Source organism: Tamandua tetradactyla, chromosome 8 (assembly GCF_023851605.1).
Source record: "Tamandua tetradactyla isolate mTamTet1 chromosome 8, mTamTet1.pri, whole genome shotgun sequence".
NCBI lineage: Eukaryota > Metazoa > Chordata > Mammalia > Pilosa > Myrmecophagidae > Tamandua > Tamandua tetradactyla.
The window spans coordinates 84,749,862-84,764,982 of NC_135334.1; the positions used below are offsets into that span (position 1 = coordinate 84,749,862).

The 15,121-nt window shown below is 40.5% G+C and overlaps 1 protein-coding gene and 1 pseudogene across 7 annotated transcripts in view; both read right to left on the bottom strand.

The window, feature by feature from the left end:
- SBF2 (SET binding factor 2) overlaps positions 1 to 15,121 on the bottom strand; it is a 685,303-nt gene that overhangs the window by 394,208 nt on the left and 275,974 nt on the right. The window lies entirely within an intron of this gene.
- Positions 7,484 to 12,520, bottom strand: LOC143643925 (uncharacterized; annotated as a pseudogene).

Sequence of the window (15,121 nt, forward strand, 5' to 3'; positions counted from 1 at the left end):
GGCTGTGTTCCAAGGCACAGAGTCAGGTACCAAGTATGACTTTTGACAGGTGAAGTTTTGGGCTGGGGACTGGCTATGAAAAGGGATTTTTTCCTTTTCCCTCTATTTCTCTTTAAAACTAGTGTCATAGTCAGCTTCATGTGTCAACTTGGCCAAGTGGTGGCACCTGTTTGTCCGGTTGGGCAAGTGCTGGCCTGTCTGTTGCAATGAGGTCATTTCATAGAACTAGATCACGTTCACATCAGCTGCATCCACAGCTGATTCCACTTGTAATCAGCCAAAGGGAATGTCTTCTGCAATGAGTGATCCTCAGTGGAATCACTGGAAGCCTTTTAAGGAGGATTCAGAACTCTCTTCCTATTTTGGCCAGTGAGCCTCGCCTGTGGAGTTCGTCCAGACCCTCCATTGGAATCGCAGGCTTCACAGACTGCCCTGCGGATTCTGGACTCTGCATTCCCGTGGTCATGTGAGACAGTTTTATAAATTTTATACTTTGAGTGTTCCCTGTTGATTCTGTTTCTCTACAGAATCCTAACTAATACATCTTGGTACCAGGAGTGGTTCTTAAGAAACAGAATCTTAAAAATGGGTTTTTATGAATGGTTTTCTACTCTGACTGTACTCAGAGGCACTAAGGACTTTGATTCCCATAATCAGAATGACACTCCCAATCCATGGAGTGAGTTGGCAAAAGAGATAGTTAAAATATCACCATTTGACTCTCCTAATAATTCACTTGTACGAAGCCAGGCTCTGGAGGACAATGTTTTTGACAACTTTACAGAGTTCTGTGGAAATAAGAGGTATAGAAATGTTTGCTGGTTGTTAGATACCCTGGCTACATTAAGGAGTGAAGGCGATGGGCTTAAGGTTTCAAACAAGAAGTTTAAGTGCCGTCTGACAGATGTAGATGTTTCTATGAGTATCCTGAAGGAAAATCTTATTTCCTCTAGCCATACAATGAGATCTCTGAAAATCAGACTCAGAATCTTATTGTTAGAGTAGCACCTTTACAATGTAAACTGAAATCTCAATGTTGCATGGTGCCTGCCATTAAAGTGAGGGCATTGATTGGAAAGGAGTGGGACCCTGAAAAATGGGATGGTGACATATGGATTGATAATGATGTCGGGATGGGGTTGAAACCTGAGGTCATGCTGAGTCTTCTCTAGATAACCCTGTAATAGTTTGCCCTGAGGACACAGCCGCCCCACCTCCAGCCTGCCTTGAGGAGCTGGTCACCCAATTCTAATTCCTGCAGGAATTAGCCCTAAAGTGATTAATCCTGTTTCAGCAGATGAAACTGCAACTGAAGGCCCTGAAGCAAATGGTTTGGAAGATATTTCTAATTCTTTTCATGACCCACCCCCACCACCCCTCATTTCTTCCAGACCTATAACTAGATTAAAGTCCCAATAGGCCCCTAAAGGTGAGGTACAAAGTATCACACATGAGGAGGTACGTTATACTCCAAAAGAACTCTGAATTTTCCAATTTATATAGACAGAAATCAGGGGAATATGTACAGCAATGGATTTTAAGGGAGTGGCATAATGGAGGGAGGAATATAAGGCTGGATCAGGCTGAATTAATGATATGGGCTCACGAAGCAGAGATTCTGCATTCAATGTTACAGCTCAAGGGGTTAGAAAAGGTATTAACAGTTTGTTTGGATGGTTGTTTGAAACGTGGATCAAAAGGTGGCAACATTACCTGAGGTTGAAATGCCAGAACTGCCCTGGTATAATGCAGATGAGGGGATCCAGAGGCTTAGAGAGATTGGAATATTAGAGTGGATTTATCATGCAAAGCCTGCTTTTACACCCCAGGAATGTCCAGAGGATGCACCTTTTACCAGAACAGTGAGAAATAAATTTGTGTCACTAGCACCATCATCCCTGAAGACCTCTGTAGTTGCACTTCTCTGTAGATCAGATATTACTGTAGAAACTGCTGTCACTGAGCTGGAATCCTTAAACACAATGGGGATGATGGGCTCCCGAGTTGGCAGAAGCCAGGTGGCAGCACTTAATCGCCAAAGACAGGGTAGACATGGCTATTATAATAGACAGCAAACGCAAAGCAGGAGTCAAAATTATATGACTCGCAGACATTTGCAGCATTGGCTAATAAATCATGGGGTACCTAGAAATACAAAAGAAGGGCAGTCTACTAAATTCTTGTTCGAGCTGTATAAATAAAAGAGTTCTAGGTCAAGTAAACAGAAGTCTAACCTGAATTAAAAAAAACAGAGTCATGGCCCCTTAATCAATTTCCAGACTTGAGACAGTTTACAGACCCAGAGCCCCTTGAATGAAAGGGAGGCCAGGTCCCTTTGGGGGAGAACCCTGTTACACTGACTCAAATTTATACTGTTAATCTTCCTCCAAGCCTTCCCCAAGGAGACCTACAGCCTTTTACAAGGGTAACTGTGCATTGGGGAAAAGGAAATGATCAGATATTTGGGGGATTATTAGACACTGGTTCAGAAGTGACATTAATTCCAGGGGACTCAAAACATCACTCTGGTCCGCCAGTCAGTGTGGGGGCTTATGGAGGCCATGTGATCAGTGCAGTTTTAGCTCAGGTCCATTTCACAGTGGGTCCAGGGGCCCACTGGACCCATTCTGTAGTTATTTCCCCAGTTCCAGAATGTATAATTGGTATAGACATACTGAGCAACTGGCAGAATCCCCACACTGGCTCTTTAGCTCGGGCAGTGAGGGCTATTATGGTGGGAAGGGCCAAGTGGAAGCCACCAGAACTGCCCCTACCAGCAAAACAGTAAATGAGAAGCAATACTGGATTCCCGGAGGGATTGCAGGGATTACTGCCACTCTTAAAGAATTGAAGGATGCAGGGGTGGTGATTCCCACCACATCTCCATTCAACTCTCCTATTCGGCCTGTGCAGAAAACAGATGGGTCTTGGAGGATGACAGTGGATTATCGTAATCTCAATCAGGTGGTAACTCCAATTGTAACTGCTGTTCCAGATGTGGTATCATTCCTTGAGCAAATCAATACATCACTGAGTATTGATTTGCTCAAGGAATGATACCACATCTGGAACAGTGAAAGTATATTGCTGAACTTGCCAGCTGAAAGCAAACTGTTTCTGGTGGTCCTTACTAATAGCTATTGAGAGAAAACCATTTACCAGATCCATAGCTGCATACCAGATACCAGGGGATGTTTTATCTTCTCAAGCAATGATGTGGTATCATCACTGTCCTACCTCAGGGGTATATCAATTCCCCAGCCCTATGTCATAATCTTGTCTGCAGGGAACTTGATTGTTTCTCCCTCCCACAAGACATCACACAGGTCCATTATATTGATGATATCATGTTGATTGGACCTAGTGAGCAAGAAGTAGCAAGTACTCTAGACTTACTGGTAAGGCATTTGCATGCCAGAGGATGGGAGATAAATCCAACAAAAATACAGGGGCTTCCACCTCAGTGAAATTTCTAGGTGTCCAGTGGTGTGGGGCATGTCGAGATATCCTTTCTAAGGTGAAGGACAAATTGCTGCATCTGGCCCCTCCTATGACCAAAAAAGAGGCACAACGCCTAGTTGGTCTCTTTGGATTTTGTTGACAACATGTTCTTCATTTGGGTGTGCTACTCCGGCCCATTTATTGAGTGGCCAGAAAAGCTGCTAATTTTGAGTGGAGACCTGGACAAGAGGAGGCTCTGCGACAGGTCCAAGCTGCTGTACAAGCTGCTGTGCCACTTGGGCCGCATGATCCAGCCGATCCAATGGTGCTGGAAGTGTCAGTGGCAAATAGAGATGTTGTCTGCAGCCTTTGGCAGGCCCCTATAGGAGAATCATGATGCAGACCTTTAGAATTTTGGAGCAAAGCCTTACCATCTGCTGCAGATAACTACCGTCCTTTTGAGAAACAACTTTTGGCCTGCTACTTGGCCTTAGTAGAGACTGAATGCTTAATCATGGGCCACCAAGTTACCATGACACCTGAGTTGTCTATCATGAGCTGGGTGTTGTCTGACCCACCAGCCATAAAGTTGGGCGTGTGCAGCAGCACTCTATTGTAAAATGGAAATGGCATATATGAGATAGGGCCAAAGCAGGTCCTGAAGGCACAAGTAAGTTACATGAAGAAGTGGCACAAATGCCCATGGTTTCCACTCCTGCCATGTTACCTTCTCTTTCCCAGACCAGAGCTATGGCCTCTTGCAGAGTTTCTTATAATGAATTGACTGAGGAAGAGAAAACTCAGGCCTGGTTTACAGATGGTTCAGCACGATATGCAGGTACCACCTGAAAGTAGACAGCTGCAGCACTACACCCCCTTTCTGGGGTGTCCTTGAAGGACAGTAGTGAGGGGAAATCCTCCCAGTGGGCAGAACTTTGAGCAGTGCACCTGGTTGTTCATTTTGCTTGGAAGGAAAACTGGCCAGAGGTGCATTTGTATACTGACTCATGGGCTGTTGCTAATGGTTTGGTTGGATGGTCAAGGACTTGGAAAGACCATAATTGGAAAATTGGTGACAAAGAGGTCTGGGGAAGAAGTATGTGGATAGACCTTTCTGAGTGGGCTAAAAACGAACATATTTGTGTCCCATGTGAATGTGTACCAGAGGGTGACTTCAGCAGAGGAAGGTTTTAATAATGAAGTGGATAAGATGACCCGTTCTGTGGATACCAGTCAGCCTCTTTCCCCAGCAACTCCTGTCATTGCCCAATGGGCTCATGAACAAAGTGGTCACAGTGGTAGGGATGGAAGTTATGCATGGGCTCAGCAACATGGACTTCCACTCACCAAGGCTGACTTGGCTATAGCTACTGCTGAGTGCCCAATCTGCCAGCAGCAGAGACCTACACTCAGCCCCTGATATGGCACCATTCCCCGAGGTGACCAGCCAGCTAACATGGTGGCAGGCTGATCACATCAGACCACTCCCTTCATGGAAGGGGCAGCAATTTGTTCTAACTGGAATAGACACATACTCTGGATATGGGTTTGCTTTCCCTGCACACAATGCTTCTGTCAAAACTACTATCTGTGGGCTTACAGAATGCCTTATCCATTGTCATGGTATTCCACATATCATTGCTTCTGATCAAGGAACACACTTCATAGCAAATGAAGTGTGGGAATGGGCACATGTTCATGGAATTCTCTTGTCTTACCATGTTCCCCATCATCCAGAAGCAGCTGGATTGATAGAATGGTGGAATGGCCTTTTGAAAACTCAATTATGGTGCCAACTAGGTGGCAATACCTTGAAAGGCTAGGGTAATATTCTCCAGGAAGCTGTATATGCTCTGAATCAGTGTCTGCTGTATGGTGCTGTTTCTCTCATAGCCAGAATCCATGGGTCCAGTAATCAAGGGGTGGAAATCGGAGTGGCACCACTCACTATTACCCCTAGTGATTCACTAGGACAAGTTCTGCTTCCTGCCCCTGCGACCCTGAGCTCTGCTGGGCTGCAGGTTTTAGTTCCAAAGTGGGGAGTGCTTCCACCAGGAGAAACAACAATGATTCCATTGAACTGGAATCTAAGACTGCCACCTGGTCACTATTCATGCCCCTGGATCAACAAGCCAGGAAGGGGACTGCATTACTGTCTGGGGTAAATGACCCTGACTATCAGGGGGACATAGGACTGCAACTATATAATGGAGGTAAAGAAGAGTTTTCTTGGAATATAGGACATCCCCTAGGGTGTCTTTTCATACTACCATGCCCTGTGATTAAAAGCACTGGAAAAGAGAGGACTACCAAAAGGGTCTGAAACTTCAGGAATGAAGGTCTGGGTCAACCCACCAGGCAAAGAACCATGGCCAGCTAAAGTGCTTGCTGAGGGTAAAGGGAACATGAAATGGGTAGTGGAAGAAGGTAGTGATAAATATGAACTATGACCACGTGATCAGTTACAGAAACAAGGACTGTGGTGCTGTTTTGTACCTGTTATATTATTTAAGTTGTAAGATATCAAGTTTAAGAATGAATAGTAGCCAAGGACTTGAAACCTCTGTAGAGAGTTACTGTGTTTCCAGTTATATGCAGGACAGTTGAATATTGTTAGATGAAAGAAAAATATGTGTTTTTTATTTAGAAATTGGGTATGGTTTAAGGTGATGTATATAGCTGCCAAGTTGACAAGGAGTGGACTGTCATGGTCAGCTTCATGTGTCAACTTGGCCAAGTGGTGGTACCTGTTTGTCTGGTTGGGCAAGTGCTGGCCTGTCTGTTGCAATGAGGATATTTCATAGAATTAGATCATGATCACGTCAGCTGCATCCACAGCTGATTCCATTTGTAATCAGCCAAGGGGAGTGTCTTCTGCAATGAGTGATACTCAATCTAATCACTGGAAGCCTTTTAAGGAGGATTCAGAAGAGAAAGGCTCTCTTCCTGCTTTGGCCGGCAAGGCTTTCCTGTGGAGTTCGTCCAGACCCTCCATTGGAATCGTAGGCTTCACAGCCTGCCCTGTGGATTTTGGACGCTGCATTCCTGCGGTCATGTGAGACACTTTTATAAATTTTATATTTTGAGTGTTCCCTGTTGATTCTGTTTCTCTAGAGAACCCTAACTAATACAACTAGTCTCAATAGTTCATTACAGAAAGGCTAAGGCATTTTCAATTATCAACCCTGACCCAAGCAAGGATGAAGTTAAGATAGGTCTGAGAAACAAACTAACAAATCAGGTGAAGAAGATAATTCTGGAAGGGCTTATCTTCCCCAAGAATAGAGGGTGGGAGGGAGGGTGAGCAGCTAAGTGGCAGTCCTTAATCAGATAATTCAGATGCCAAGGACTAAGCCCTAAGCCCAATTTCTACCTCAGCTTCTGTCTCAGTCACACACCTAGCAGGTACAGGGTTTGCTCAGAACAAAGACGCTACAGCACTTTATGCAGGTGAGTTCTACAGACTGAGTAGTACCAACTGCTTGGAAAGATAGGAAAACCAGAGTCTTGAGGCTTCACAGGAATCCCTGACAACATGCAGCATCTCATCACCAGGGAAATTTGATATGGATTACATCTTCCTACTGAGACCTAGGCCAGTCTTGCCTGGGAAAATCTGACTGGGGTCGATCATAATGTGGGGAGACCATCCTGAAAAAAAGAAGGTTTTGTTTAGGCAGGGTAGGCCCAGAAGAACAACAGCTGAAAAATTCTGAACAGTTGAATAGAAACTATGCTACAGGTCTATAATTAGATGAACTGAATGCAAACCAGAAACAAAAAAAATGGAGAAAAAAGCCAATCAACAAGAAAACCTTGGGTAAAAGAGTGAAAACAATCTGAAGAATAAACTAAGCAAGGAAATCAGATGCCAAGACACCAACAAAAAATTCTGAGTCATTCCAGGAGAAATAAAGATATGATACAGTCAAAGGAACAAAGTAACACTTCAAATACAGGAGTTGAAATAACTAAATTATTTTCAAACAAACATGCTAAATTAATACAAAAAATCAAATGTGTTGAGGGAAGATACGACATGAACGATATAAACGTGATATTGGGTGACCATAAAGAAGAAATCGAAAACTTGAAAAAACAAATGGCAAAACTTATAGAAACGAAAGGCACAATAAAAGAGATGAAAAACAAAATGGAGACTTACAACAGCAGATTTGAAGAGGCAGAACAAAGGATTAGTGAGCTGGAGAACAGAACATCAGAAATCCTACACACAGAAGAACTGATAAGGAAAGGAATGGAAAATTACGGGCAGGGTCTCAGGAATTAAATGACAATATGAAGTACACAAATGACATATTATGGGTGTCCCAGAAGGAGAAGAGAAGGGAAATGGGGCAGAAAGAATGAAGGAGGACACAGTTGCTGAAAATTTCTCATCTCTTATGAAATACATAAAATTCCAGCCAGACTCAAGAAGCACAGCATGTGACAAACAGAACAGATTCACAAAGACCTACTCCAAGACACTTACTAACCAGAATGTCAAGTGTCAAAGACAAAAAGAATTCTGAAAGCAGCAAGAGGAAAGCAATCCATCAAGTACAAAGGAAGTCTAATAACACTATATGTCAATTTCTCAACAGAAAGCACAGAGGCAAGAAGGCAGTGATAAATTTAAGATACTGAAAGAGAAAAACTGCCAGCCAAGATTTCACAAAAGTGTCCTTCAAAAATAAGGGAAAGTTTAAATATTTTCAGAAAGTCATTAAGAGAGTTTCTGAATAAGACACTGGCTCTACAAGAATTACCAAAGGAAGTGCTACAGGAAGATAGAAAAAAAACAGGAGAGAGAACTGAAGAAGAGTGTAGAAATGAAGACTATCAGAAGGGTTAAAAAAATGAGATATTTTTTGGTATGTAAAATTCAACAGACAAAACTGTAGAAGGAAGTACTTCTACAGTACTTCCTTTACAGTAATAACATTAAATGTTAATGGTCTAAATTCTCCAAAGACATAGGCTGACAGAATAGATTAAAAAACAAGTACCATAAATACCCTGACTACAACAGCCTCACTTTAGAACTAAGACAATAGGTTAAAAGCAAAAGGTTGGAAAATGATATTTCACAGTAAATATGTGTGAACAACCATAAAAGAGCAGGGGTAGCTATAATAATATCAAATTAGACTTCAAATGTAAAACAATTAAAAGAGACAAAGAAGGACACTATGTATTAATAAAAGGAACAATTCACCAAAAGGATATAACGATCCTAATATTTATGCACCAACACAAAGTGTCCCAAAATACACAAGGCACACACAGACAACACTGAAGGAGATGTAGACACCGCAACAGTAACAGATGGACACTTCAGTACACCAATGTCATCAATGGATAGAACAACTAGGCAGAGGTCAAAAGAAACAGAGATTTTCAATAAATATTATTGTTTTATAATAATACAGGATACACATTCTTCTCAAGTGCTCATGGATCATTCTCCCAGATACACCATATTTTGGGTGACAAAGCAAGACTCAATAAATTTTAAAATACTGAAATTATACAAAACACTATCTCAGGAATGAAGCTAGAAATAAATACCACGCAGAAGGTCAGAAAACTTACAAATACACTCTTAAGCACACTCTTTAACAACCAGTGGGTCAAAGAAGAAATTACAAGAAAGATCAGTAAATATCTCGAGGTAAATGAAAAGTTAACATATCAAAACTCATGGGATATAGCAAAGGCAGTGCTGAGAGTGGAATGTATTGCCCTAAATGGCTGTATTGAAAAAGAAGAGCAGAGGGTTGCATGGGTAGTTCAGTGGTTAGAAAGCCCACCTTCCATGCGGGAGACCTGGGTTCAATTCCTGTACCTTGCAGTCCCTCCCAAAAAAAAGAAAAGAAGAGCAAAAATTGAAGAATTAACTGTTCACATGGAAGAACTAGAGAAAAAACAGCAAACTAACCCCAAGGCAAACAAAAGGAATGAAATAACGGAACTTAGAGCAGAAATAAACAAAACTGAAATAAATGAAATGCTAATAAATCAGACAATAGAAAAGAAATGAACAACTTCCTAGAAAAGCATGAATGGCCAATATTGACTCAAGAAGCAATAGACGCCCTAACAAACCAATCACGAGGAAAGAGACTGAATCAGTGACAAAGAAGCTCTCCAAAAAGAAAAGTACAGACCAGATGGCTTCACATGTGAATTCTACAAAATATTCAATAAATAATTAGTACCAATCCTGCTCAAACTCTTCAAATAAACTGAAGAAGAGGGAAAGCCAGAAAAAGATACTACTAAGCCAGTAGTAATACTAAAGCCAGAAAAGGATACTACAAGAAAAGAAAATGCAAAAATCCTCAAAACATTTTAAAGGATTGGAATAGAAGGGAACTTCCTCAACTTGATAAAGGGAATATATGAAAAACCCACAGCTAACATCATCCTAAATGGGGAAAGAACTGTAATCCAATAGCCTTGGTTCTTTTCTTTTTTTAAGGGTGTTGTGATTTTCTGTGTGTGATTTGTTTTTAATAAAAACCAAGCTGTCTTAAATGACACAGTAAAATATGGTTATCCATAGGTGGATCCTCTCTCCTTAGATATAAAATAAGAGATAAGTGTCACATGATGGCATTTTCAGAATTCTACTTTCTTATGGGTTCAAATACTTCATGACTCAAGCCTTCAATATTTCTCACAAAGAACTACGCTCCTCATGGTTAGAGATGTTGGAAACAAAGAAGATGTTCAATAAATGTTTGTTTAAAGTTTAATTGTTCAACTCCCCAGAGACATGATAGGAGTGAATATATATAAAAGTCAAAGAAAGATGCTGAGACTCTCATGAAAGCATTTACATTGATTCTCTTTTTTTTCTACACCATCTCCTCCTCCTCTCTTTCTTTCAAAAAATATTTTTGAGTTGGCTTTCCAGTATAAATCAAGGAGAGATTGGTGGCTGGAGGTATTTATGGGTTCATAATAATCAGGGGCTATGTCTTTGTATGCTTTCTCATAAGTAATGTAAAGCCCCAGCGAGGTTAGATTCTAATATGACTCTTCAGATGATAAGTCATGATTTATCATAGAAGGCTTTCTTACAGTGATGACACTTATGACTATGATATGAATTCTCAGATGGCAAATAAGATTTTTCATTTGGCTATAGATTGTCTTTAGCAGTTATAAGCAGAGATTTCCTCAGTATGAATTCACTGATGTTGATGGAAATTGACCCGCTGGTAAAGGGCCTCTCCACATTTCTCTCCAGTATACTGGAGAGATAAAGGAACTATCTTTTGAAGTTCCTTGGGTGCTGAGGTGAGGCTGAATGTTTTCTTACTTTCATTGCAATGTGACTTCTCACATAGTTAAGAAAGAGCTGTGACAAAAGGCTTTCCCATAGTCTCTGCACTCAAAAGGGTTGGCACCAGTTTGGCACCAGACAAAAACAGAGTGGCAGATGAAGGCCTTGCCACATTACTGCATTTACAGGTCCTTTCTCAAGTGTAATCTGACTGTGCTGTATGAGGTGTGACCTGCACCTGAAAGCCTTCCCACAGTCAAAACACTTGTAAAGTGTTTCCCCAGCATGGATGGCAGAGTGTTGAATGAGGTCTGCACTCAGTGAAAAGCTTTCCCACATTGGATGCATTCATAGGGCTTCTCTCCAGTGTGAATCCGCTGGTTCTGTGAGTTCTGAGCTGCATCTGAAGGTCTTCCCACACTTCCCGCAATCATAAGGCTTCTCTTCAGTTTTTGGATGATGTAGTGCTGAATTAGGTATTCCTTATTGCTAAAGGCTTTCTCACATTCTTTGCATTCAAAGGGTTTTTCTCCCGTGTGGGTCCTATTATTCCAAATAAAAGTAGAGTGATTTTGCATCTACTACACTCATAGGACTTCTCACCAGTGTGAACTGGAAGGTGCTGCATGAGGTATGACCTGTGTTTTAAGGTCTTTCCACATTCAGTGCACTTGTATAGCTTCTCTCCAGTTTGAGTAGCACAGTGCCTAATGAGGGTTGAGCTTTGGCTGACGACCATCCCACACTCAGTGCATTCGTAGGGCTTCATTCCAGTGTGAATCCTCTGATGTCAAACGAGTTTCCACTTCCTGTTAAAACCTTTCTTGCATTCCTTGCATTCATAGGGGTTTTTCCATTCATCGATCATGGAGTCTTTCCCTGGTCCATGTGAGTCACAGTTAGGAAGAATATCTCCTGGAAGAACTCACTCCTGTAATACCGTTGTGGGAAGAATATCATCTCTTTCCAAACCATCATCAAGGCTCATCTTCCCAGAATGAGTATCCTTGCAGGAGTCTGCCTCTGGCTTTAAGTGCCTTTTCTGCATTTCCAAAAGCTCTTCTTGATCCCTCAATAGCCTTGATTCTTGAAGATGAGTGTATAACTATAGATCTTTGAATGTGTCACCATGTGGCTGTGAAAACCTTGTGAGTGGCACTCCCTTTATCTAGTACACGGACAGATGAGCAACAAAATAAGTAAGTACATAAACAAATAAATAAATAATATGGGGGCATGGGATGTATGGGATAGTTTGGGTGTCCTTTTTACTTTCATCTTTATTTTATTTTATTTTATTTTTGGAGCAATAAAAATGTTCAAAAATCAATTATGATGATGAATGCACACCTCTATGATGATACTGTGAACCACTGATTGTACACTCTGGATAATTATATGGTATGTGAGTAAATAATAAATCTCAATAAAATTGCATAAAAAAATCCATAAACTGCACAACACAGTGAAACCCAAGTTAAACCATGGACCATCGTTTACAGTACAGTTAATAAAATATGATTTCATCGATCTTAAATGTTTCACACAAATGCAAAATATTAATAATAAGACAGTATATGGGAATCCTGTAGTTTATACATGGTGGTTCTGTAAGCCACAATTTCTCTATAAAATAATGAAATTTAAGTTTAAGAAGATATTTTTTTAATCCAAAAGAATTTTTGGTAGATAGAATCAAGTTCATTGTTAATTTTATATGGTAAATCTGGTAATTTGGAGCTACGTTTATCTTAGAAAGATATATTCTTAAACCTGATCCATTCTTGTAGATGTAAACCCATTGGAAGTAGGACCTTTTCATGAGGTTACTTTACCTAAGGCATGGCCTACTTTAATCAGGAAGGATTCTTAAATCGTATCACTGAAGAAATTTGTAACTGGAATAAAATCCAGCAGAGAGGAAGACAAAGGGAGTAGCCAGAAGGTGAACATCAACAGAACCCAGGAGAGAAGTGAGAGACCAAGAGATGGGGCCATGTGCCTTGCCATTTATTAAGCTAAGAACCAATGATGACCCCAATGCTGGCAGATATTGGAGCTCTTATGGCAGTGTGTGGTTAGAGTAAGGCTTTCTGCAAGCCCTTAGAAAGGGGTGTGTGGGGGGGTGTATGTATGCTGCTACACTCTTAAGCCCTGAGGATAAAACATCATTCTATGGGTGACTTTCAGACCTGGAAATCTAATGACGTGTGCCCTGGGGTTTTTTGGAACTGTTTGGGTCCAGTTACCCCCGGTTTCCTTCCAATCTTATCCTATGGAAATGGGAATGTTCATTCTGTGACTGTCCTCATTTGTTTATTGGAAGCAGATAACTTTTTCTAAGTTTCATAGGTGAACAGTTGGAGGACAATTTTGCCTTATGACAGACCACACATGTAACTATTTTGATGAGCCTTTATACTTAATACTGTTACTGAAATGATTTAAGCTTTTGTGATATTGTGATGAAATGAACCTGTTTTGCATTTGGAAAGAACATGTCTTTCTGGAGTCTAGAGGGTAGGGTGTGGTAGTTTGGAGCTGGTATAACCCCAGAAAAGGCCATGCTGTTTTAATCCATTTTTGTGTTTGCAGACCTACTGTGGATGGGAGACCTACTGTGGATGGGACCTTGTGATTAGGTTGTTTAAATTCAGATGTGGCCCACCCAATTCAAGGTGAGTCTTAACTTTATTGGAGTCCTTTATGAGGATAAAAGAGAGGGAAACACCCAGAGAACTTTGTAAGAAAGGCCCCAGACAGACTAACTAAGAAAAGACCCACCAAATCTCAGAGAAGAGGCCACTGGAATCAGAAGCTGAAAGCAATGAGACCCAGGAATGAACAATCAGCAGACACCAGCCATGTGCTCTGACAGAGAAACCAAGGATGACAGCAGCCTGTCTTCAGAGTCAAGGTATCATCCAGTTGATGCATTAATTGGATACATTTTCATGGCCTTAGAACTGTAAATTTGTAAGTTAATAAATCCCCACTGTAAAAGCCAATCCATTTCTGGTACAGCTTTAACAAACTGAAACAACTACCTTTATGGGAATAATAATGAAACGTAATGGATTAAGCTCCCAATCCAAAGGCAAAGATTGGCAGAATGAGTAAAAAATAAATATATATGATCCATCTATGTGCTGTCTAAAAGAGACTAACTTTAGACCCAAGGACACATAGGTTGAAAGTAAAAAAAGATATTCCACACAACAGTAACCAGAAAAGAGCTTTGGTAACTATAGTAATATCAGACAATATAGACTTAAAATACAAACAGTTAAAAGAGACAAAACACATTATATATTAACTAAAGGGGCAATCTACCAAGAAGAAATAACATTAATAAATATCTATATAACGAAACAAGGTGCTCCACAGTACATGAGGCAAACACTGGCAACACTGAAGGGAGAATAGATGTCTCTGCACTAATAGTTGCAGACTTCAAAACATCATCCGCATCAACAGACAGAACATCTAAAAATAGGATAAGGAAGCAGAGAACTTGAATAATATGAGAAATGAACTATACCTAACAGACATTTAGACAACATTGCACCCCAAACAGCAGGTTATACATTCTTCTCAAGTGACATGGATCATTCTCCAGGGTAGATCATATGTTAGGTCACAAAACAGGTCTCAATAAATTGAAAAAGATGGAAATTATAAAAAGCACTTTCTCTGATCATAATGGAATGAAGCTGGGAATCGATAACAGGTGGAGAACTGGAAAATTCACAAATACATGGAGGCTAAACAACTCCCTCTTAAACAAGCAGTGGGTTAAAAAGAATTACAAGGGGAATCAATAAATATCTTAAGATGAATGAAAACAAGAACACAACACATCAAAACTTAGGAGACGCAGCAAAGGCAATGTCGAGAGGGACATTTATAGGCATAAACACCTACATTAAAAAAGAAAGAGCTAAAATCAAAGATTTAAATTGCACACCTGGAGAAATTAGCAAAAGAAAAGGAAACTAACACCAAAGTAGAAGGAAAAAGACAACAAAGATTAGAGCAGAAATAAGTGGAATCGAGAATTTAAAAAGAGAGAATTAACAAAAACAAAAAGATGGTTCTTTGAGAACAATATAATTCCCAAACCCTTAACTAGATGGACAAAGAAAAGAGAGAAGATGCAAATAAATACAATCAGAAAGGAGAGGGGGAACATTACTACTGACCTGCAGAAATAAAAAGGATCATTAGAGGATTCTATGAATAACTATGTCAACGAAATAGAAAACATAGATGAAATGGACAATTTTCTAGAAACACACAATCTATACTGACTCTAGATGAAACAGAAGACCTCATAGAAACCAACCACAAGTAAAGAAACTGAAATAGTCAATCATCAAAAAT